Below are 25,119 nucleotides of genomic sequence, written 5' to 3' on the forward strand. Positions count from 1 at the left end.
CCCAGCGGCGGAGCTAGAAGCTTTTTGCAACAAGTGCAGACTAAAAGCAACCTACACCCAGTAATGAGAGGAAAGGAGAATTGTAGCTGGACTCAGCCCCTTGGGGCACATGCAGAGGAAGAATGCGAAGAGATGAGAACTCCAGAATGCTTCTTCTGACTTGCAGTCTTGGCTCAAGCATCTTCTCTGTAGCTCTGCTTTTTCATTTATAAAATTGAGATAATAAAGCACAGCAAGGGCTAACTGTCTAATTATAGAGAGAGCTTTTAAGTCATGCCTCACGCCTAGTAGGTGTTTTATAAAGATTTGCTAGTAAATGAACTATTCACTTAGTCACCTAGGTTATAAAGATTATTGCCAACTTCTTACTGAGGAAAACACAGATTGTTTTTAGAAACTGTTGTAGTTAATCATCTGTTTGTAAGTATATTTTATAAACAGTATATAGTTCCCCCTAGAAAGTGTAGATAATGGTAGTACCTGTGTTATAAGAATTATTATTCTCTCATTAGACATATCAAAAGCAATTTCCCTTCCTAAATTCTAAGCTGAATTCTAAGCTTTCCCTTCCTAAATTCTAACCAATCTATATGTTATCACTGATATTAATATTCTATAGATAAATGTAGACCCAGAACAGGAAAAGCCAGGTAAGAGTATGGTTGGCCATTTATTGAGGATTATTTTCCTTATTTGTAGAGGAGAATACTAACCTACTTCCTGGTAAAATACTGTTGAATTTCCACAGCCTCTGAAATTCTGCTGGGACTGGTGTAAGACTGTAATTATAGCAGTGGACTCTGAAGGAAAAGACTGCAGGAAAAAAGAACCCTGAGAACTGGATCTTCTGATGATTCCTACACTAGATGGAGAGGAGGCGGTACATTTTTTTCTTTCTGTGCTATTCAGCATCTTACTGGTATCCACAAGTTAGCTAACCCAATTACCCAGTGAAAAAATGGGCAGAGAACTGAATCAACATTCCTCTACTGAAGTTCCCCAAATGGCCAATGAGTACACAAATCAAAGACACAAGAAGATAACACCTTGGACCTGTTAGCACAGTTATTATGGAAATGTCGAACCATAACGAAGCCCTTCTACACTGTTGGCAGAGAGAAAATTGGTACAGCCATTACGGAAATCAGTAGAGTGGTTCCTTAAACAATTAAAACCAGAACCTGCATGTGGTCCAGCAAGCTCACTTTTGGGTATTTCTCCAAAGGAACTGAAAACAGGATCTTGCAGAGATACCTGCACTCCAAGTTCATTGCTGTGCTATGCCGAGAGCCAGGATGTGGATTGGGTTGGCCAAAACATCCACGTGTTTTTTCAGTGAGACGGCTCTGGTAGTGCTTAGGGGTCTTTCATTTCACTTGAAACAATTTTGTTAAATTGTATTGTGACAGCTATCTATTAGCATACATATAAAAAAACTTACCAAAAATGATGAATTTTTGTGTAGTCATTTTAATATTGAAGATGGAAGAAAATACACAACCTTCTTTGACCTACTATGCTTTATTATTTCAAGGAAAGTAAAAATGCAACTGCAACACAAAAACAGATTTGTGCAGTGTATGGAGAAGGTGCCATGACAGACAGAACGTGTCAAACGTGGTTTGTAAAGTTTCGTGCTGGAGATGTCTTTGCTGGACAGTGCACCATGCTCGGGTGGACCAGCTGAAGTTGACGGGGATCAGATCGAGACAGTAACTAAGAACAATTGATGTGATGCTATGTGGGAGAAAGCCGACATACTCGAAACAACCAAATCAATAAGTTCTTGGTGAAAATGAAAAAATGTGTCTTTTATTTTACGGAAAAAACCATATGGACTTTTTGGCTAGCCCAATAATCAATGCACGCATCTATTGAGGGGTGACTGGATAAAGAAAAATGTTATCTTCTTCCCACGGAAGAAGATTCAGCCTTAAGAAGAAGGAAATCTTGATGTCTGCACCAACATGGATGGACCCAGACAGTATTACACTACCTAAAGTGAGCCAGGCACAGCAGAACAACTACGGTGTGGCCTGACTTACATGTGCAACCTGACACAGTCACACTCACAGGAGGGGAGAGGAGAGAGATGGTTTCCAATTTCTGAGGGGAGGAGCGAATGCGGGAGATTACAGTCAGAGGGCGCAATGCTTCAGTCGTGCAAGATAAATTCTGGATGTACACCATCCAGCATGGTGCCTATAGATAATTACAACGTATTACACACTTAAATGTGTTAAGTATAGGATAGAGCTTTTGTAAGTGTTCTTACCACATACTCTCTCACACACAAAATATTAACAATAAGAAAGGAAATATTGGAAAGTGACAGGCAGGTGTATAGCCTTGATGTTAATGATGGTTTCACTTATCCTGAACTCATCAAGTTATATACATTTAAATACATCCAGAAAAAGTCCAGCCATTGTTAATATAACAAAAATGGTTTGCACAACATCGATGTAACCTGGCAGCCAAGGAGAGGGGAGTGGAATGCACATGTGTGAACAATGACAACTTCATCGTCCTGGTCAGTGGGGGGTGGTAGACGCCATTGAGTGAGCATGTGTACGGTGTGGCCTTTACATTCAAAATGGCTGGACAAATACAGTGACCAATTTGCATCAAATTTTCATTAAGCTAGAACTGTACTCCATGGAAACCATTTGGATGATCCAGAAGGCAGCAGCTCTGGGCGACGAGTGATTGGCAGCTTCATCGTGACAACACCCACCCTCATGCATCACACCTGGTGGAGAGGTTTTTGGTGAAACATCAAATCACCCCAGTGACTCTGCCCCCCTACAAGACCAGATCTGGCACTTTACGGCTTCTGGCTTTTCCCCAAACTAAAATCACCTTTGACAAGGGAAGAGATTTCAGACATTCAGTGAGATTCAGGAAAATGCAACGGGGCAGTTGGTGGCAATTGAGAGAACTGTGCGGGGTCCCAAGTGCCTGCTTGGAAGGGGACTGACGTGTCATTGTCCTATGTACAAAGTTGCCTCGGTACATGAAGATACAGTACATTGTATCTTCAGTAAATGTCTCTGTTTTTCACAGCACATGGCTGGATGCCTTGTGGACAGACCTCGTGTGTGTGGCTCTTTACATGTGAACTATACCGCAACAGCGTGGTTATAAAACAGAGATTGCTGGGCAAGAAAAGCAAATGCTCAGGGCAAAGAGCGGGCCATCAATTGCACCATCAGGAGACTGCATGCACGGAAGACCTGGAGTCTTCCATGAGCCAAAGTTGCAGAAGACATCTAAACAGAAAACCCTGATTAAACATTAGTTAAGAGAGCAGATGAAATCTGGTACTTTCCCTTCTCTTAGAATATTTATAGTCTAGTCAGAGAGACAAGATCTCTAGGTATGAATCACTGAACAAAGTATTTGAAAACACATGAATCAGGAACAATATTAGGAAGACGAAAATAGCACTCATTAATCAAAGAACATATACAAATTATTTTTTGACACATGTTTTATGTGGCAGAATTGTTTAGGGAAGATAAAAATTGGCAGTGGCAACTAATATTTGCATAGCACTTCCACGGGCATTAACATCCCTGCCTCTACGCAGGGCAACACGCCCTAGGGAACGCTGTTTGGGGGCAGGATTCAAAGGGCTTCTCTATCTGGTGTGGTTCGACTCTGACAAAGGCCTTGAACACATCGGGAAGGTACCCATAGAAGTAGTCACTAGACCGTTTGTCAATCTGGAAACAAGCTCGAAATTTTTTTAAAAATCAGAGAGAACACAGCATTTTAAAATTCATGTTTTAATTTTTTTCCCTGAAGCAAGTTTCAAGGAAAGCTGCAAAAAGTAGATATATTTTCTGAGAGACATGGGCTGAGTGGGTTTGGAAGGATGCAGTCCCTCACAGTGATTTGTGCTCCCTGGTGCACTCCAACGAGGCACTGGGGACTTTAAAACGAGACCATGAACACATATCCAGAGGGCTTTTAGGATCTCAGATAAGCCCCGATGGCTACGCTTCGGTTCTCACCTATGAGGAAACGTTTCTCCAAACAAAAGGATGGACTTAGAGTCCCCAGAGACCCATTGCTACCGCTCAGCATCACAGGTCACCACAACAATTGAGATGAATTTGAGGATGACTGTGGTGAAAAAACTGGGGGAATCGGTAAGCAGCTTGGGAAGAAAAAACACTGAGTTTTAGAAATACCTTTAGATCTCCATGGCGTATAATTGGCTATATTTTCTTGCCATGGAAAATAATTTCCCTGTCTCCTTTAGTTTACCTTTAAAAGGTGAATTGTGCCAACCTCTCAGAGATTTTTGATTCTTTGATTCGGTCAAGGATTAAGGACAGTTGTATTTTTTTCTTCAGCACACCAAAGGGTCCTGGGAAAAGACGCTTTCCACAGCCAGAAAATGATGCTCTTCCTAGAAATGACAGGGATACTTCTGCCTAACCCCTCCTTTTGCAAGTAACAACGAAGCCTGGGGTACGAGGGAGATGCTTTTCCATGGCCTCTAGAGACTTCCGCGAAAGCGAGCCTTCATTACTTCACACACACTGTGTCCTAAACCAGACATCAGTTCTCAAACCTGCCCAAGTGGTGAAACCCTTGGAATTGACCAATTTGGGGAGGAGAGCGTGAAGTAGTGACGCTGCTCCCTCATGTGTCTTGTCATCTATTGCCACCCAATGGCAGACAAGAAGCAGTAAACATCAAAGGATGATACCATAGATCTCAGAGAACTGGCAAAGCAGAGTATCCCACCAAGTCTAGGTTTCCTGCAAATGAAGAAAGGGCTGCTCTCATTTAGTTTAGTAATAATAGAACACGCCCTGGGTTGGTTTGTAGAATGCTGTGCTGGGACACAATGATGACTACTCTGTATTGAGAGCCTATGTATTGGGAAGCAGGTAGTATTTTAAGTATTTTTCAAATGTTGAAGGAAATCTCTGAGGTTGGCATTATTATCCACACCATAAGATCTAGAAAGAGGACACAATTTGGATAACTTGCCCATGGTTACCAGCACGACAAAATCAATATTTGACCCAGAGCTATCTAATCCATCTGGCCAGATTTCCACATTCTCCATCACTCTCTCCCCGAGAAGAGGCCCCTGCATCCCCACTCACAGGCCCCGCCGTCTCTAGAGCCAGACCTGACGTCAGAAGTGCCTGACGCTTGACTACCACGACACTTGACTACCTCCTCACGCCCTAATCCTGGCAATGGCCTTCTGATAAGTGTTCCCTGCTCTTAGATAGTCAATATCCAACATTCTCCAGTTCTGGTTCTCTACCTTGCATGTTCTTCATCATATTTTAGATCTTGCAACTTGCCACGGATTTTTGTGCCAAAAAAAACTATGCAAAAGCCAGAATCAACATGAACTTCCCACCAGAGGTATTCTGTTTGACTTAGGTTAATTATTATTAGCAAAAAAAAAAAAAAAGAGAGAGAGAGAGAAAAAGAGAAAAGAAACTACTGATTCCTGAAGCCAATGTGAGCATAAAGGCATGTGTCGTTTTCTGTGTCCAAGGTGAGTGTTTTTGCCTAAAACAGACCTGACTTCATGCCTATTGTCCTGGCATTATTATTTTAAAAGATTTTATTTATTTTATCTTAGAGAGTGGGAGAGAAGGAGGGAAACATCTTGTGTGAGAGAAGCTTCTCTCTTGCTTCTCGCATGCCCCCACTGGGGACCGGGCCTGCAACCTGGGCATGAGCCCTGACCAGGAGGAGTCCAGCCGGTGACCTTTCACTTTGCGAGAAGTGAGCTATACTGGTCAGGGCCTGGCATAATTATCAACAGTGCCCATTTAACTCCCAAAACAGTCTCAGTTTGAATGATACATTTTAAGTTTATCTTAATCATGTGCGCCATTCTCCTATTGCAAAGGCAATGCACAAATTTCATTTATTCTTCTTATAATTTTAACACGAGTTTGAAAATGTAGCTAAACTTATAATACAAATGAGCTGAGCTAAAACCTAAGATGTTAAAATACAGGGTGAGGCCAAAGTAGGTTACAGTTGTTTGATGGAAATAATATAATAATTAATAAATAATAATACCAGAAACTAACAAAATACCATTCAGGTATGTAAATGTTGGTTGGGTTTAATCCTGGAAACATATTAGCACATTTCATGGTCTACAGTATCTAATAGGCATTAATCAGGCAGTCATCTATCACTGTTACACTGTTTCATTCAGCTTATTATTGAAAGATACTGGGAAGCACAGCTCTCTACTGCCAAAAAGAACTTGCTGACCACTCTACCCAGATCAAAAAAATTACATTTTCCCATTGCACCTTTGTCTTGCAGACATACCATCTATTCATTCAGTGCTAGAGAAGAACTTTAATACATTGATAAATCAAGAAGTCAACGATGTGGTAAAAACAAATGCTGGTTTCCAAGAAAACACCTAACAATCATGCCATATGTTCAGCTTTATAGTGGAAATGACAAACACAATACTCATCCTAACAACATACGGGCATACTTTGTTGCTTGGCATAACCAAGCATGAAAATAAGATGTTTTTAATGAAGTTCCGTTGTAGTAAATGACAGTAGTAAACGGAATGACATTCAAGTACTGCCATTTAAACGTGCATTTAAAGTAGCTTCACTGATAACTGTTAGAACTGACAAGTGAACTCAGTAAAGTTGCAGGGGGTAAGATCAGTATCACAACAAAAATCTGCTGGGTTTAAATACACTAATAACAAACTATTGGAGGAATTTTTTAAATTATATTTAAAATTGCATCAAGAAGAATAAAATACCTAGAAAGAAATTTAGCCAATGAGATAAAAGACCTGTACACTAAAAACTATAAAACACTGATTTGAAAAAGAAACAAATACATGAAAAGATATTTCATACTCATATTTTAAAATGTCCATATTACCCAAAGCAAGTTACAGTTTAAATGCAATACCTATCAAACTGAAAACTTTTTGCACAGCAAAAAAAAAAAAAATCAACAAAAGGACAACATACTGAATGGGAGAAAATATCTGCAAATGATACAACTAATAAGGAGTTAATGTCCAAAATATATAAGGAACTCATACGATTTAACAACAGTAAGAACAAACTATTTGATTAAAAAGTGAGCAGAGAACCTGAATAGACAGAGATTTCCCAAAGAGAACATACAGATGTCCAACAGGCATGCAAAAAGATGTTTAACATCAGCAATCACCAAGAAAACGCAAATCAAAAATAGAATGAAATATCACCTTACACCTATCAGAATGGCTATTATCGAAAAATCAACAGGTCAATTCTGGGCAGGATGTGGAGAAAAAGAAACCCTGATGGCACTCTTAGCACGATTGCAAATCGGTGCCGCTGATTTATGCATGAAAAACATACGGAAAGTCTTCAAAAATTTAAACCAGAGCTGCTGCACGATCCAACAATTTCACTTCTAGGCGTCTATCTAAGGAAAACTAAAACAGCAGTTTGGGAAAATATGTGCACCCCCAGTTCACAGCAGCGTTAGGTGACTGTCAGTAGAGGAATGGATAAACACGCGCACACAATAGAATATTACTTAGCAATAAAAAAGAATGACATTGCTCCATGTACAACAACATGGATGGACCGAGAGGGTATTATTCTAATTATAAATCAGACAGAGGAAACAAATACCATATGTTTACACTTATATGTAGAATCTGAAAAACAAAGCAAAACAAGTGAATAAACAAACAAAACAGAAACAGACCCACAGATATACAGAACAATCTGATGGCTGCCAAAGGAAAGGGGTGTAAGGGATTGGTAAAATTAAAAATACATATGGAGTTTGTCACAATTAAAGGAAGAAGAACTAAGAGATTAAAGATTTCAGAAGCGTATGAAAAAAATTAGTCCTGGCTGGTGTAGCTCATTGAGCATGGGCCTATGAAGCAAAGGGTCGCTGTTTCGATTCCCAGTCAGGGCACATGCCTGGGTTGCAGGCAAGGTCCCCAGTAGGGGGCGCATGAGAGGCAACCACACATTGATGTTTCTCCTTCCCTTCCCTCTCTCTATAAATAAGTAAATAGATAAAATATTAAAAGAAATTAGAAACTGAACTACCATATGATCCCATGATTCTAATTCCAGGTATTTACCCCCCCAAAATAAAACACCAATTGGAAAAAGGTACACACATTTCCAGTTTCACTGTACTACTTCTTTCCAACTGCCAAGATATGCGAACAAACTGTGTCTATAGGTAGACAAATGAATCAGGACGATGTGGGCTGTATATGCAGTGGAGTACGCTGATCCATAAAAATAATGAAATCTTCCCATTTTTGACAACATGACGGACCTTGAAGGCATTATGCTAAGTAAAATTAGTCTGACAAAGAAAGACAGATACTTTATGATTTCACATGGGGTATTAAAAACAAGAATGAGCTCAGAGATACAAGGAACAATTTGGTGGTTGCCAGATGCAAGGGTAGGAGGTGGAAGAAATAGGAGCACGGGGTCCAAAGGTACAAACTTCCAGTTGTAAGAGGATTAAGTCCTGGGGATATAACATGCAGTACGGTGACTATAGTTAATAATGCTACATTGCATATTTGAAAGTTGCTAACAGAGTAAATCTTAGACTCATGCATCACAAGAAAGAAAAGATTTTATAACTATGTATGTTGATGGGTGTCAGTTAAACTTATTCTGGCAATCATGTCACAATATATATAATACTGAATAATTATGTTGTACACCTGAAACTAATACAATATTATGTCAATTATACTTCTGTAAAAATGAGAAAGGTTTGAAAATATAAGTAGAGCTTAGCACACTATTTTTTAAACGTAGATTTGTAAAAGAATCAGAACTTCTCAATATATATAGAGATCTAGCTATATACTATCTATCTCTCTCTATATATCTCTCTTCTCAAAAGAGAATTTATAAAAAATCATGTATGTATTCTTACATGTTTAAACTTCAGTCTCCTTCAAAGTACTCTCCATTTGACGCAACACACCTATCAAAGCATTTTTTCCACTGCTCTAAATAGGTTTTACATTCGTTGATTTTTATGGCTATAGTGCTTCTGCCATCTTTTGTTTCATCTCTTCCACATCAGACAAACATTTCCCTCTGAGGACTCTTTTCATCCAGGGAAACAAAAAAAGTCACTTGGGGAGAGATCAGGTGAATTGGGAGGGTGGGGCATGGGTATCATGCCATTTTTGGTCAAAACTTCTAAAGAGTCAGTACAGTGTAGGCAAGTACTCCTGTAAATCACCCATCAAGAAAATAGGCAAATACATTAAAAGAGTCTTCAAAAAATTTCACTGAGGCAGAAGGCAGCCTCTCACAACAATGCCAGTAGGTGCACTGATCAGATGGGTTCCTAGAACACTCACCTAGTGGGGGCAGCCTGCACTACAAGGGGCCTGCCCTCCAGAGGATAATTCCAGTTTTTTGGAGGTCCCCCTTCATATATAAATTTGAAATGGAAAATTCGGTGGATGAATTTATAATAGATTAGACACAGCTGAAGAGAAAATGAATGAACTAAGAAAATAATTTTAAAGAAAGTAGCCAGTATGTAGTGCAGACAAAGATAGAGACAACAAGAAGGCAAGGTCTGAGACATGAAGATAGAGTGTGAAGGTCTAACAGATATTCCTGGGAATCGTACAAGAAGAAAACTGTGGAGATCAGGGGAAAGAGGCAGTCTTCCCAAATGGCTTGCATTTTCCAAAAACTGTTGTAAGACTCCCACACTCACATCTAAGAAACACAACAAATTTCGAACAAGATAAATAGCAATTGACAACCTCACGATTCTGGTAAAACTCTGGTAAAACATCTAAAACATATTTAAGTACACATTTTATTATTATTTCTTTTGTTACATTCTTATGTTAATGTGGCATGTGTATTTCACACACAAAAATTTTAATGACAAAAAAATAAGGAGATTTTATCTTTCCTCCCCAATTCTGAATCTTCTCCAATGTAGAATCATATGCTGCTTAGCACTAATTAATGGTAAAAATAAAGACTCTAGGTGTGTTTTTTTTTTCCTGCCTTTTAAAAAAATAATTTATTTATTTATTTTTAGAGAATGGAAGGGGGGAGAAAGAAATGGAGAGAGGAAACATCAACATGTGGTTGCTTCTCCCATATCCCCAAATGGGGGGCCTGGCCTGCAACTCAGGCATGTGCCCTGACTGGGAATCGAACCAGTGACCTTTTGGTTCACAGGCCTGCACTCAATCCACTGAGCCACACCAGTCAGAGCAGTTTTTGCTTTAGTTTTTTAAATAAAACAGAAAGGGAATTCAGACTCTAAGTAGTTATTACTTTCAGGTTATAGTGCCTGAAAGTTTGAGTTATCAGAAACCCTTGCCTCCTGATGAACTGACCACACTGTGATTCTTTTCTACTGTGAGTCTTGTATGGCATGTTTGATTCCTGTTTCCCTGGCACTAGCCAATGTTGGCTCCAAAGACTTCTGGATGAGTTCATCTGTCAGCAAAACTGAAAGCCACTTGTTGGAAATACCTGGACATTTTTCAACTGTTTTTGTGTGTGTCCTCAAGAGTAGTTTTTGGACAGAAAACCCTATTCAGGGCTTTACTTTAATTTTTATAATAAAATTCAACTAAAATTTTATAAGCTCCAAACCTAGATCTTTCTTAAATTTTTAAACAATGAAATATTAATTTTTACTTATAAATCTAATAAAAGTATTATTTTAAGAGTGCTCTAAATATTTGTTTTTATTATAAATCTAAACTTATTTAAGCATTTGTAACTGTATTTATACTTTTACTATTTGGATATTAGAATAATCTCACTTTCGATAGACCTTAGTGAGTAGTTAAATTAGTGTTAGAATCAAATATATTTAACCTACAATGTTAAGAAATACGAAATATATGAAGTACTCAGTATTTACCAGCTTACTCAGAATAAATTTAAAATCATCATTCTAAATTAATTATTCAAATTATAAATTTGAGTACTAAGTTAGAATCAAAACCACAGGATAATGTATTTTTCTAATAGCCCAAATATTCTTAAATATTCTAAGTACAAGTTTTTAACAACTTCTTTTTATATAAATATTAATGAAATGGAATTGGTGCCTCTTTTACTTCATGGTAAACCTTTTTTAGAGAGTTTAATACATATCACTCCCAAAGAAATGACCATTTCTTCCCCATAATGTAGTCTTCTAATGTACACTTAGAGTTGATTTCTCAGTATACTACAGCTCAAAAAATGATAAAAAAATGCAAGCTAAGAGATGCACTGCATTCTTAACAGTCACTCTTACAGGAGGACATTTTTATAATTTTCATGTCAATGACTCTATAACCCCAAAGAGGTGGATTTTCGCACGTGAAATTCAAGTTTTACAGAATCATCCCACCCACAACCAACTCAGGTATCAGTTGACTTGACCTGTCATTTCTTTGTCCTTTAAGATATTTTCACTTGGTCTTCAAATGAGATTTCATCCCCTTTTGTATGTTTTCACACTGTTCTGCATGCTTAAAAACATAATAAAACCACTTCTAGCCGGATTATGAAGATCGCACATGGCTGTGCTGTACTATTTGGTCCCGGTGTCCATGCTCGTTCTATCTGTGATCTCCAGCTCTTAGAAACTGGAGGACTTCTGTACTGGCAAGTCAGTGACATTTTTTTCTAGCAATTTATTTTTTCCAGCTGTTCCCATAAACACATGAAAAATGTACCAGAATTTAAGAGTTAAAGACAAAGACTGTGTTAATACTCTTATAAAATTATAAGATAGCCTCTTCTCTTATTCTCAAAGTAAAATGTAATCCTGAATGTCTGTATTACTAATATTTAATTGATCATGAGCATTCTTTAGTTAATCTGTTTATTGTGTTTAAAGTATTCCAAAGCAAAATTAAGTTTCCACTGTAGAGCTGATCATTTATGAAATAGAGATAAAATGATTTGGAGATACCCCCAAATAATCAAGTAAAGGAGCATTTATTCTCCCAAAATATTGAACCTTTTTTTGAAAAATAATTGTCTACACTTTTTCTAGTATTAAAGGTCATTAACATTTTTTTTTAAATTTAGCACTAGGTAATGAAAAAAGAATGAGTTGCACTGAAAGACAAATTGTGCACATGCAGGAATATATTTAATCACAAACCTGAACAGTAACAAAGGGCTGACTCCCATCCTTTCATTCATAATTAACAGCATCATTGTTTTCAGCCTATCATTTGCCAGAGAAAATATTTTAACTCTTACAATATAAATTATAGACTTTTTGTTATTTTAATGGATTTTGATCTTGTAAAGAACTTTCATGACACCTTTCAGGAACCTAACTTACTTTGAAATTTTGATATATCATTAAAAATGTATGCTTCCTAATAAATGGTATATGAGTCACTCCTAAATTAAATTAAGACTATAGTGGGCAATCAACTCAAGTTCATGGCATGAAAATAACAATTATGCAAAGAGAAAGAGAAGCAGAAATCAAAGAGGAGGAAGAAGAAAAATGGGAATTTTATTTCTGTAAAACAGTTCCTTAACAAAATACCAATATTATATTAAAAATAAACACAAAGAAAATCTTCTATAATTCCAGGTCAGAAGTTAAAAACAGATTGTTCTTCTTGTTACATAGGTATTACTTTTAATAAACTTAATTATAAAACTACTGCCTTTGATTTCCAACACACTCTCACCCAACAAAAATAAAAATATTTTCGTGTTGGAGAAATTCTATGGCAACAACTGATATCTTCTAAAATATAAAATAGAACCAGTGAATGTTTTAGTCGAAATTGTCATATTTTCACTAAAATATTACCAAATTTCTATATTTCAGTATTATGGATGAGCTAATTTATAAAAATCTATATAATATTGATTAGATTTAATTTACTGTTAATTCTATCCAAATATTTCATAAAGTTCACATAGCTTTTCAATAAAGGCTGAAATTCCTAGTATCTGAAGTCAAGTAATGGATTTTAGTATTTTATCCCAAGACTTATTGTTATGTTACACTTTCTAAGTCCTTGATAAATAAAAAATGATAGTTCAAATGCAAATTATAAAATATAATAAGATGAAAATAATAGGATATGCCACAAGCATATGTCACAAAGCAGAGTAGGAATCAGAAAAGAATAACTTGATAAATATCATTTCACTGATAACATTTCACTGATATATATTAGAATGTAGGGTGATTACCAGCAAAAATAGTATTCATTAACAAAAAAACAGTAATTATTTTACATTACAATATTTACTATTGCATTTTCCTCTTTCTCATGGCCTCTGAGTACTAATGGTTTATAAACCAACGGAGAAAATACAATAAGTAAATATGTACATACTGTTCATAAATGTTCTATTCACTTATATTCATATTCTATGCTAAAAGCATATACACCTACTTCTAATAGTCTTTCATAAAAGAATTAATAAACTCACATGATTATATTTCTGTTGGAGGAGATGAATAGAAATTAGTTCATGTAAACTCTCACAATCTATTTTTCCTTTCTTAGCAACGGTTAGTGAGTTTTTCCTCTTGTACATCATTCCCATCATGAACCAAGGCACACATTTTAGAAAATTCAGACAGAGAATATGTTATATAATTTAAGACTCAATATTATATCCTTAACAAATGGACTGAGAATATAAACACTTTGAGATAAAAAAGGAGATTTCAAGGCACCTGTGACTATTACAGATGGATTCATCTCATCTGAGGTCCTAATCACTACATTATCCATCCTATAATGTGCTTCTTACTATTTTTAGAGAAATTTGGCATACTAAGGGAAATTTATCATCCAACTTGTCAAGCAAAAAAGATAGCCAATAAAGATAAATTTCACTTTTCAGAATCAGCCTTAGAAATCAGGTAATTCAGTTCAATTACAAATGTATGTGCCTACTATGTGCCAACATCCTTAATTATCAAGACATAGACCCATATCTCAGGAAATCTCACAAATAACTTTGAAATATTCTTTCCTTTGTTTATTTGTTTAACTGAAAACTCACTACTTACCTATGCAACCAACTGAAACAATCTTTATTAGAATCCCAAGAAATTAATTGTTCCTGTCACTAGACAAATCTGCCTTGGCCTTGAGAGTGACTGCAGATCAACAGGGCCCAGTGAGGACAGCCAACTAGTTGCTGAATTGAACTAGGAAATTGAAAACCTTTACTCCTATGCAAAAATGAAAAACACACAAAATGTGATTTCAATGCAAGTGAGAGAAGAGATGGGTTGTTATTTAACTGACAAGTGACCCACTTTCCCAAGTCTTTCCACCATCGAACACCTTCTCCCTGTTTTTCCACCACTGAGCAAACATTAATTTCATAGAATGATGCCATAAATCTAGGATGTTTTAATCCAAGGAATTTTAGGAAGAATTAAAATATTCACTATAAAGAGTAATACAGTAAAAGGCGACTCGGACAGTGCCACAAAGGCAGAAAAGGGAGGTAGTGCGGCCATACCTCAGAGACGTTGGGGGCTAAATTATAGATCTCTGGGATAAATTGAGTATCGCAATAAAGTGAGTTGTAATATTTTTTTGCTAGTGGAGCACCCCATCTTCAGTTTGAAAAATGGAACACCTGTGAGGCACAGTAAGGCAAGTGCAATAAAATGAGGTATGCTTATAGCTCATAAAAAGAGAAAATAAAAATTAGAGATCTTCCAGTTGAATGTTTCCCAGGTTTTCCTGATTTATAAATGGCATCATAATAATGTTTTCAAAATCAGGAGCATTAAAATTTATTTTGGGGAAGGATAATAATAATACAGGTCTTTCTGTGTACCTGATTCTACTTTAAATATTTTAGTAGCTGACCTTATTTAATCATCCCAACAACACCATGATGTAGGCTGGCATTGCTTCTCCTGCTTTATATATAGATAAGTACAATGAGATTAAATGACCTTCTCAACATCCCACAGCTAGTTCATCACAACAAACCCAGGGCTCCAAGCCAGGTGTCCCTGCTCCAGAGCCCGTGCTCTTCCTCTGTAGCATAAGAAGAGACTTTAAGTTAAATATCAACACTTTTAAATACTATGTCATAAGATTATGTTTCATACTGTATTTAAAGTTAATTATAACCTATGAAGACATGTGTTTACTTTCTTTCATTTAACTAGTGGCCCATGCTGCTTAGTTTATTTCAATAACAATTTTTCTATTGTTTGAAATAAAGCATAATCTAGAAATTATTTTAAATTAAATATGACATTGCATTAGGCTGGAAAACAAACACACCTTGTAAAATGGCCCTGGCTGGTGTAGCTCAGTGGATTCAGCATGGGCCTGTGAAGCAAAGGATCACTGGTTCGATTCCCAGTCAGGACACATGCCTGGGTTGCAGGCTAGGTCCCCAGTAGGGGACACATGAGAGGCAACCATACATTGATGTTTCTCTTCCACAGTTTCTCCTTCCCTTCCCCTCTCTTTAAAAAGAAATAAAAAGTTTTTAAAAAATGTAGACTGAAACTTAACTCTGTACTACCATGCTAAAAGTGCAAAACTGCTTTCATTATTTGGTGGGCAGTATTCTTATAATTTATTCATAAATGTTGAATATAAACTTATAGTGTGTGTTGTATTTCTAAGTGATGACATTAGAGAGGTTTTAGGGTATTATTTTCAAGCTTTCCTCACAAAGCATCTGTTGTATTTATAGCCTTTATAACCCTCAAACCCAAAGCCAAATGAATATGATATTTACTGCTTTTCTTTCTACCATTGTTTGCCAAATGCAAAAACAGCAGATCTTGAAATGTTAAAAGGTCAGTTTAGGGCAAATTCAAACGAGCTATTAACTGTTTGTGGTAGCAGGAAAATCAAACCAGTAGCTGTCATAAGCTGGGGGAAGGAGAAACCATAAAGGGCGCCAGAAACCTCTGGGAGGCTATGGAGAGGTTCATCATGGGGGTGCCAAAGCTGCTCATCCAGCAGTGTGCTTTAGATGGGTGTAGTTTATTATATGTGAAGCATATTGTGATAACATGGACAAAATGGGGGAAATGTTATTTCATGCTTTGAAGAATGAGCTTATGGAACTCATTTACCCAAAGAACAGTTTCAACCTAAAAAGTTACATAATAAGAATAATAATGATGTGACAAAATAAATTTAAAAAGGACTTAGATGAAAGACATTGCAGATACTGTGGCATAAATATCTAAAACATTGAAACCAACATTGGAAATAACAATCGGGGTCTAACAAATGCACCTTGTCTTTACTACAGACATAAAACACTGCTATTGGTACTCTGATTAGCCACTGAAATATTAAGTAGGAATAACAGGTTACATGGAGAAAAATATAACCAATTGCTTAATTGATAACCTTAATTTATCACTGTCTCTGTGGAAAATCTATAGTTCAAAATCTCTGGCACAGCACTTCTTGGCCTCTTACAGGCATGAACCCTCACCACAACTTAGGTCGGTTTTATCAAAACAAAAGGCATAAAAAAGGGACAAATGCAGTTTTTTAAAAAACAGTCATATTTATGCTGACGACCAACTGTGATTTGTGTTCTACATAATGTAAGGGAAGCGTTAAACAGCCAATGGGTTTCACGTTCATTTCTACCACGTTCCCCATTTAACTAGAAAACATAGGCAAAGGCTTTTAAGAGGTGGATTTACTCCAGCTTAGCAACAGCTTCCATTTTCTCAATAACTAATCTATGACTGTATTAGATTTCTATATAAATTGCCTGCTTTTTCCCAGTGGCTACTTACTGTTTATTTGAAGAAAGTAAAGTTTTTAACAAAAAGTAAAAATGTTAAGGAGTGTAGCCACTATCCCGCCCAGTGAGGGCTGGCTTCTGTTGTTATTGTTTTCCATTAGTGAGCTGTCTTTTTCTCAATACTGTGAAATTTTTCCCCAAATTAAGCTTGTTAGAAAACTCTGATGAATGAGTCCTTCTTGGTCAATAAGCTTAACACTAATTAACTTGTTAATTAATCTCAAGTATTCATTAAGGTGCATGGGCATCCAACAAAAATTATTAGGTGGGAAGGGTTGTCTGATGTGTCATAGTTTCTGAGTACCAGTGCAGGGGTTTTCTGCGCAACTGAAAATGTGTCTTACATGGGGAAGAAGAGAACCAGGGAGAAACACCATCTTTATTCTACAAGAGGTGGGAGTGAAAATAGGATCCCACACAGCCCTGAGTTCCTCACTGGTGTTAGTGAATGAGAGAGGAAGAGCTTGAGCTAAGTTCTCACCATATCGGTGCCATGGGATTCTGCATCATCCACCCTCAGGTCAACCCGAGAACCACTTCATTGCCCTATATCAAATATTAGGCTTCTGTAAAAGATTGAGCTTGAAAAAATGGCTTGCTGTTGAATATATTTGTAAATGACCCTTGAGTGATGCACTCACCAGACCTACTGGGGCCGTGAGTTTAAATGCACAGGCTCAAAGTTGCCCCAATGCAGAATGCCCTGCACTTCTATGAGCAGCAAAGGGTGGATATAGTCTAGAAGCTGTGACTGACCAGTGAGGATTTCAGAGAAAACCTTAGTTTAATCAAGTTGATGTCATACTGGAGATTATTAGCAAAAGCAAAATTGTAAAAGAGAACCAAATGAGTTACCCCAGTCTGGTCAGTGTACAAAAAGAGACAGAGACTAAAAAGAAGGGACTCTTTAAAGATTGTAGGGTAGAAAGATCCTGGCTGAACTAATTTGTGATCAATAATTTCTCCCTATACTTTACCCACATTTCATCGCCACTCCATCTAACAGCCTCACCGGTTCTTCTAGGAGCAGTGTAAATCCCTTTGTCCCTTGAGGCTGATGGCAGACAAAGCTACCCAGCTCTGATTGCCATCCATCCTGCTAAAACACAGGAAGAACTTCTTTGATGAGGAAAGCAGTTCAGCAAGTAAAATTTCCTACAGCAGTAGTCTGAAAATCCCTGGGTTTCTCATTCTGTTCTCCCATCTAGGTGGACGCTGCCCCAGGGGGAGCTACAGCTGGGGTTTTGAGGGCTGTTGTTCACTGGGGCATTTGCATATGTATAGTGACCTGTGTGTGGGGGGAAGAAACACTCACTAGACTACAAGAAAGAAGGGATTTAGGTAAGCAGAGGTGAAAACTGACACTGAATCCCAAGCATGTCAGCATCTCTTTATAGGTGATTTCATATAGCAGGCTTGACAGAATAATTCAAAAGGAAAACAAACAGACCAACAAACAAAAAACCCTGAATTCTACTTACTGGAGCTAACTAGAGCTGAAAATCCTCCAGTGCTACCAAAAGCTGTTTTGTCAATGCAGGAGGAATAAATCAGGAAAAATGTAGTTCACCTTCAGTGGAGCCAAGTGATTGCAAGAATCAACTCATTCACCATTTTGTATCAGTGAGAAATTCAATAAATAGAGGCAGAATAGGAGTCAATGAATGTGCCTAAATAATACCTTAGCTTTGTGCTCACTGGACTTTTAATTTGGTAAATAAATGCCTTCCACTGGGCATGCACCCTGGTGTCCAGGCAATGACGTGGATTAAATACTTTGTTAGCTCTGTGAAGCTGAATGTATCTCAGAGGTCTAGCTAACGATAATGGACCTGGAACATTTGGCCTACATATCCTTGCTGTTTAATTTCAAACACCAAAAAGGGCATGTGGGGGCAACAAAACCCTGAGGTTATAAATACCACCTTTCTAGTAGTTTTAAGTCTGCTAACTGTATAAATAAGATACATACACCTTCAAGTTAAGAAATACAAGTGTATGGATGCCTATGTAAAACCATCACAAACTGCCTTACTCACGATACGAAGTTAACCCTAAGCAACTCTCCTGGTGTAATACTGGAGGGAGATTTCACAAAGGAAAGATGCCCACTGCCCTCCTAATCCATTACACAAAAATAATACAAGAAGCAGAATGACTGATATTTTCTAGATTCCCAATTCTATGATTATTCAGAGGAGCAAAGAAAACCTACACATAGGTTTCTGTTACTCTCCTATTTTCCTCATTCCTTTCTCATTTATTTTCCTTATTTCTGTGTTGGTCAAGTCATATTTAAAGTGTCACACTTCATGCAGAGTTCCTGAAGTCCTTTAAAGGGAAGAGTAAGAAAACGTTTATGAGAAACACAGGAAAACAACTCGGAATTACTCAGCCTAAGGAAGGTAAGGCCAATGAAAGATGAGGGTGGAGGTGGGAGCAGTCAGAGATAACAAGAGCCTTCTTTATATATCTGTTTGAAGGGATGACATGTTTAAAAGTCTTATACAACTTCAAAGGCAAAAAGCTATAGTAATAAATATTCCAGATAAGTTAAACAGGGAAATGAGCTATTTGTACATGAAATGAACTTAGGAGGTGGTGAAATTCCTATCACTGGTGTTGTCAAAAAATAAACTTGAAGCCCTGGCTGGGTAGCTCAGTTGGTTAGAGAGTTGCTCCCAATACATCAAGGTTGTGAGTTTGATGCTCAGGGCACATACAAGAGTCAACCAATGAATGCACTGGACCAATGAATGCATAAATAAGTAGAATAACCAACTGTTTTTCCCTTGCTTGCTCTCTCAAAAAATCAATCAATAAAAAAATAACTTGATTTAATATAAGGACATTTAAAAAGGCATTCAAAATCAAATTAGGAGTTAAACTAGACAGTGTTTAGGTTTTGACCCACCCTGAGAGGGTTGGAAAACAGATCAGTGTCATGTCACCGAAAAGCAAACCTTCACAAACTCAAAGCCCACCCATGTAGCTCCTCTGCAACAAGGAGCAGGGCAGGGCTATTGGGAAAACCAAAGGACTTGAAGAGCAATAACTAGGAGAAAGTCAATTGGTTCTAAAAGAGAAAAGCCAGAGCCCTGGAGAAACGTACAAGTTATTGTCCTTGAGCAAGTCAACTTGACCTTCTAAAGTACAGCTTTGTTCAAATTTCTATAAACACTTGCTTAACTTACAGGCATGCTGTGTGGCTTATCGTAATCCTAGAGAGACACAGGCCCCTGAGCACAGCAGTGCCTTAACCTGGGCGGCTGTTAAGGGTGTACGCACCCGCATTTACCGCATTTTGTGGCTGGATAAACAGAAGCACCAAGGAGCTGAAAGTGTAGCTAAAAGAATCATACATTTAGCCAGGGGCTGATACAAAACCTTTCTAGAATTCTGCCTTCTTGCCGACTCTGTTTCTACAGAGATTTTAAAAAAGTACTGAGCATTTGAGCAAGGCCAAAACTAACAAACAAACAAAAACAAAGTGAAGATGAATTCCCTAATACTCACCTTTGCTAGAAGAGGGACGAATTCAACCCTGGTTTTCACCACCCACACTCTCACAGATATCCCCACCACCACCCCATGTCCAAGGCTTAAACAAAGAGACAAGGTAAGCAATCCTACAGAATTCACTATTTAAGTTCTGACCTCTAATATGCCAATCCCTTGCTTATATAAAGACAAATTTATTATATACAGAGTTACCTTCTGAAACCCCTTTTGGCTAGAATTTGAAAGAGGCCCGGGGCCCAAGCCGATCCCAGAGAGCCACATATGAGAAGCTGACCCTCGGAGTCCCCTCGAAATCACTGAGAGAACTTCATCAGCAGATACGGAGGCATCGCCCCAGGGCTTACTAAATCGAAACCTTACTTTTCAAAAAGCCTTGCAGATGATTTGCAGCTCACACAAGAATCACGTGGTCTGTAGCTCAGGCCTGCTCTGACCATCCCCCCAAGCTCTGCCTTGTCCAATGTGGTGGCCACACAAGCTCCTGAGCACGTGAAGCACGGGAGACCCCAATGGGGATGCACGGCATATGCGAAAACATACTGGACACCCAAAACTCAGCACTGAGGACAGACTGCAAAATGTTGATTGCATGTTGAGATTAGAATGTTCGGACATATAGTAAGAAATAAAATAGATCATTAAAATGAATTCCTCCTGTTCCCTTTAATTTTTTAATGTAGTTCAATAGAAAACATTAAACCACACGTGTGGCTTCTAGGTAACACATGAATTGCCTCTTGCATGACTGCAGACTTCTGTCTTTTGAAAGTGTATGCTTTCCCATGCTATGTCTCATTTGTCTCATTGTCCTTACAAAACCTCAACAGAAGGAAATCGCTCAGGCTCACTGAGAACTACACCCTTTATTAACTTCTTCCAGTTTATAAACCTCTTGCTGCTCTTTTATGTCTTGACTCACTCCAGCTTCTTTGAAACTGTTAGTTTGAATTAAAGGCCACAGTCATCACCCCTCAGGCCTCTGTAGAAAAGAGGCGACCCTTAGTTCTGTGCCCTTCACAAAATATTTCCCAGTGACTTGATCTTCAAAGCATGGTGCTTATTGAACATTACAGTCACAATTACGAATCTGGGGATCAATCATTACTTGCCTTCGTGGTGTTGGCTCAAGCATTTGTCACTTCCCTATCTACTCTATCCAATTATTGAAAATTTGAGCCCTGGCTGGTGTGGCTCAGTGGATTAAGTGCCAGTCTATGAACCGCAGAGTCACCGGTTCAATTCCCAGTCATAGTACATGCCTGGGTTGCAGGCCAGGTTCCCAAAGGGGGTGCGAGAGATGCAAACACATTGATGTTTCTCTCTCGCTCCCTCCCTCCCTTCCCTTTCTCTAAAAATAAATAAATAAAGCTTTTGGAAAAAAGAAAGAAAACTTGAGTCAAGTTCCATGCTTACCTATCTATTCATCAATGAGGGAAAGAAAAGAAGTCACACGGTCTCCAATACGAAGAAGTTAGTTTCATCAGGTTAGACATGTTTAGACAACACAACCAACTACACATTGGAGTGGGAACAGCTGACGCAACAGGGAAGACATTTGAGACAAAAATGTCATGAGCGAAGGTCCGGAAGCTGCCGTGGAAATGACTGTGTAGAGCACAAGGGCTGCCTGGCTCCTGGGAAGGTGCTTGAAGACATGGGTGGTGACAGTGGCTCCACGTGTGTGTGGGGGGGATGCAGGTGGAAAAAGTCTGTGGGGCTGCCCTACTCAGCACAGCCGTGTGTTCTTGCCTCACGAACTGAACTGTAAGCACAGTTCTCTGTGCAGCTGGAACTGGCTCGGGCCATGTAGCTGACCGCTCAGCAGCCAGTGCCGAGGAGGCCCTGCTGCTGCTTCTCAAGGGCAAAAGGTGACACTCGATGGAGGTCAGTACTGAAGGAAGAGTGACAAGACCCGATTCCAACGCCTGCTCTTCAAGCAGTAACTGTGTCACCCGATGCAAGTCATGGAAACCCAGAGGCTTTGTGTGTGTCCTCCTCTGTGGGATATTTGTTTGAGAGTCTCAGGTAAGACCCACAGCCTTTGCCACTTTAGTTTACTATGCCCACAATATGATAGGCTTGAAGGAACATAAACTTTGGAGGTAGCCTGTGAAGTGAATATTTCTCAATCTCAGTTTTCAAATTGCAAAAGAGAGAGAATACCACGTACCTTCTATGACTGTTATAAAAAACTTAAGTGGGATCATTTATATAAAGCACCTGGCATGCAACGCTGTATGCACTCAATCAATGATAAGGTCCTTCTCCAATTATTATGATTCCAAATGATGTCAAGCCACAGCGAAATTTTTATGCACACACATTCAGCGTTAGTTTTAGTCAAAAATGAGAAAATAATAATTCCCTGTGTGCATAGCTATTGACATTTATAGGGAAACTCGCAGCATTCATGGGACGATGGCATGTCATCCTTTGTCATTTCATCTTGTGGAGGAAATCCTTCCACTCATTAGTGCCAGAATGCAACGATGGGTCTTCTACCGGGCATCAAAACCAGGTTTCTAGACCTTCACTGACAATGGGAAAATACTGGTTTTTTAAAGAACCATCCAACTCCCTCTGACACCAGGAATAACTCAGACATACTCTGCTCAGCAAAATAAAAAGTAACTGAGAAAATCATTTCCCCATGAAACAGTCCTATCCAACTTCGTTCTGAGCATGACACATTTTTATTAGCACATTCTTCTGTTTTGCTGTTTCCAGACAGCCCCATTAACAGTAGTCCGACTGCTGTCATTACCGTGTGCCATAAGCTCACAGGAAAGGGGCCATACTGAGGTCTGCCGCGACCGGCGGAGACGTGGGCAGCATGCGGGTGGGTTCTCCTGTACGTGAAACAGCTCCCTCTGTGCTGGCGCATACGCCCCCAATTAACCACACACCACCACCTGAGAGTTAAAGCAGCCAAAAAGTCGTCGCTGAGAAAGTGTCCTACTAATGGATACAAAACGGGCAGAAGGTTTATCACCCTGTTTGAAGTTTGGTTTTTGCTTTGTGTCTTCCAGGTGGCCAGCAGCGAAAGTCTTTGTCTGTGCTCACAAAGGCCCCCTGAAGAGTATGTGAATATACAGGGTGGGGCCAAAGTAGATTTACAGTTGTTCCTGTGGAAAATAATGTGATAGTTAATAAGTTATGATACAGGGACAAACTGTCTTTCACGTACTTACAACTGTAAACAACTGCCAACCCCAGTAAAAAGGTCAAATTAATGGGGTTTTTCCCCATTATTTTTAAAAGCTAAATGATGGTATAAAGAAAGTTTAGATTGGTCACAAAGTAATCTAAAACTGAGGAGTGAAGTTATTCATATACATATATACGTATATATGCATATTTGATATATAATTATTTTAATGGTTATAAAAAGATGTTCATAAGAAAATAAGACAATCAACATTCAGCTTATGAAGTATAATACTTGTTTCTATACAACCCTGCTGACAATTGACAAAGAGATGAATCACCAAAAATTCTCATTATTAAATCATAATTTAAAAGTCTCTACCTACAGGAGTTATAATCATTCACTGAATATTTGCAGTAGAGATCTGATGTATATTTGTCAGCAATATAAGAGCCTTCCTTTCTTAACTATGTTACTAATAATTCTCTTCTCGCCTCTCCAATACAGCTACAAGGAGAGGTCCTGAGATCAACAGCACAGCCAACCGCTCAGGCAGGACAGGCGGAGCCGGGGCAAGTCTCTGCTCAAGTACAGAGTGGGAGGAGTCTGCACTCCAGCCTGGGCCATTTCAGACTTACAGAGAAGCTAAGCTTGATGCAAAATGCCACAGCTCCCTCACCCACTGCTACTGTGCTTTGGAGAGAACAAAGCATTGACACATACTCAGATTAAAATTAAGGTTATAACCTTTTCGGAGATCCAAATTTGATTGGGGGTAGGGAGGTAAAGGAGTAGCAGTTTGGGGCAAAGGGTCCCTCAATGAGGAGGGGGTGAAGGGAGAATGACATAACAGAGGGTAGGAATAGGGGATGCTTTATCCCTTCACAATGTAGCCTAGGCCCAGCCTTACAGAGAAAGCAGCCACCAAGCTATAAGTCAAGTCCAAGTCTCTGGTAACTCCAGAACAAAGGAGTCACACATCATTTCTGACCTGTATCCTGCTTGACTTGTCAGACACTTCATATAATGGTGATTTTCATACCTCTCCTGGGTCCACCCTTTCCATTCTAAGGCACTAGAGAAATATGCACACTCCCTTCCAAAGTACTGAAATAGCAGTCTCTCCAGGAAAACCCATGGTATTAATGCATTTAATGAATATGGCATCAGTATAATTGTTCCACTCACTTACATCCTAAACTGTAGGCTATTGAGGGAGGAAGAGAAGGACAGAAAGCACATCTGGCTCCCTAAGGGGGGACTGGTGTCTTTACTAATGCATCTGTTAGTCTATTCTTGAGTTGTGGCTCCCACAGATTTCAGACTAATTGTATTCAAATTAACAGCAGTAAGGGGCACTTAATCCTGTGTTCCATTTTCATGTCTTCCTTCAAGATACATCATAAGGCAGCTCATACAGTACAGTACCACACTGGCCACCACCTTTATGAACACCCAGAAGGGCATCAGTGAAAGGAAAATAAATAGCAGGAGATGCTGTGTTAGTTGATATTAATAAGAGGTTTCCTAGGAGGTCGGCTGTTGTTCTTAGATCTCTGATCTAAAGGATATGTATCAGTTATTCACCAGGTTGTGAATACTATTAAATTATATACATATCAACAAAAAAAACAT

The 25,119-nt window shown here is 38.5% G+C and overlaps 1 protein-coding gene and 1 long non-coding RNA gene across 9 annotated transcripts in view; one reads left to right on the forward strand and one right to left on the reverse strand.

Annotated features, from left to right (window-relative positions):
- The window catches only part of UNC5D (unc-5 netrin receptor D), a 482,399-nt gene that overhangs the window by 300,265 nt on the left and 157,015 nt on the right, over positions 1-25,119 (reverse strand). The gene's annotated exons all lie outside the window — the stretch shown is intronic.
- On the forward strand, positions 5,475-24,198 carry LOC128626634 (uncharacterized). Of its 2 annotated transcripts, none has more exons than XR_008390624.1 (4): positions 5,475-5,536; positions 19,133-19,219; positions 23,366-23,415; positions 23,992-24,198. It is a non-coding gene; the product is annotated as an uncharacterized LOC128626634 (long non-coding RNA). The 2 variants fall into 2 exon arrangements; XR_008390625.1 differs by having other exon boundaries at positions 5,482-5,536; positions 19,104-19,219.

The sequence above is a fragment of the Artibeus jamaicensis genome, unplaced genomic scaffold (genome assembly GCF_021234435.1).
Source record: "Artibeus jamaicensis isolate MK-2021 breed Jamaican fruit bat unplaced genomic scaffold, CSHL_Jam_final scaffold_833, whole genome shotgun sequence".
Lineage (NCBI taxonomy): Eukaryota > Metazoa > Chordata > Mammalia > Chiroptera > Phyllostomidae > Artibeus > Artibeus jamaicensis.